This window comes from Octopus bimaculoides, chromosome 25, assembly GCF_001194135.2.
Source record: "Octopus bimaculoides isolate UCB-OBI-ISO-001 chromosome 25, ASM119413v2, whole genome shotgun sequence".
Classification (NCBI taxonomy): Eukaryota; Metazoa; Mollusca; class Cephalopoda; order Octopoda; family Octopodidae; genus Octopus; species Octopus bimaculoides.
Window position 1 is genome coordinate 5,841,922 of NC_069005.1, and position 945 is coordinate 5,842,866.

Here is a 945-nt window from a genome sequence, read left to right on the forward strand (position 1 = left end):
TTCTTTTAAAGTCTGGTACTTGACTCTCTTGTGCCGAACCGCTACGTTACGGGGGCGTAAACAAACCAACACCAGTTGCCAAAACGGTAGTGGAGGGCTGTTAATTTTTGCCAATGTTGTAAATCTACTTTTGGATCTTATTCTTTTCGTTCATCGTGTTTTATTTGGTTAAAATTTTCTCCACCTGGTTTTGCGTGCCAATTATGAACAGCGCATTTTCTTTCTTTCTTTCTTTCTTTCTTTCTTTCTTTCTTTCTCACAAAATGATAATGAAAATGTCACCGGACATCGGGCTAACAAGACGATTAGGGAAGAAATGGTTTGGTAGTCTGTGAGGCAAGAAGCTCTTCGTCAATTTTCTTTACTTGCAGAATCTGGATGAAGGCACAGAACTCTTGACCCTTGCAGGCCCTCAAAGACTGGCGAGAATGATGCCCTTAATATTCCGTTTAAACTGTCGCAGATCAAAGCTTGATGAAAAGGCCATGAACAGGGAGGAGATTCCAGAGGGATGATGTTCTGGGCAAAGAAGGATTGGAGAGTATGGTTAGTGCAGGTATAAGGGTGGTGGTGATTGGACGCAACAAGGGCGACAAGAGGTAGAGAGTTGGGTCGGTAGAGGGTGCTTGAATGGTTGGGCTACGACACTCGCCAGCTCTGAGAAGCAGAGGCCATTATATTAGAGATAAAGGAAAGAGACAGAGAGAGGAGACAGCTCGTCTGTGGGTTAGAGGCTAGAGTTTGACATCATTATAACAACTTACGCACGCACGCACGCACACACACACACACAAAGAAACAAGAAGGACAAGGTTTAGCAAATATGGTATTAAATTAACGCTTTAATGGGAAGAGGAAGTCTTAAACGTTTCGGACATTAATCCTTTATCAGACGAAAGAGGAAAGCTATGAGGGTGTGAGACAGAGAAAAAGTCTGCGAGAAAA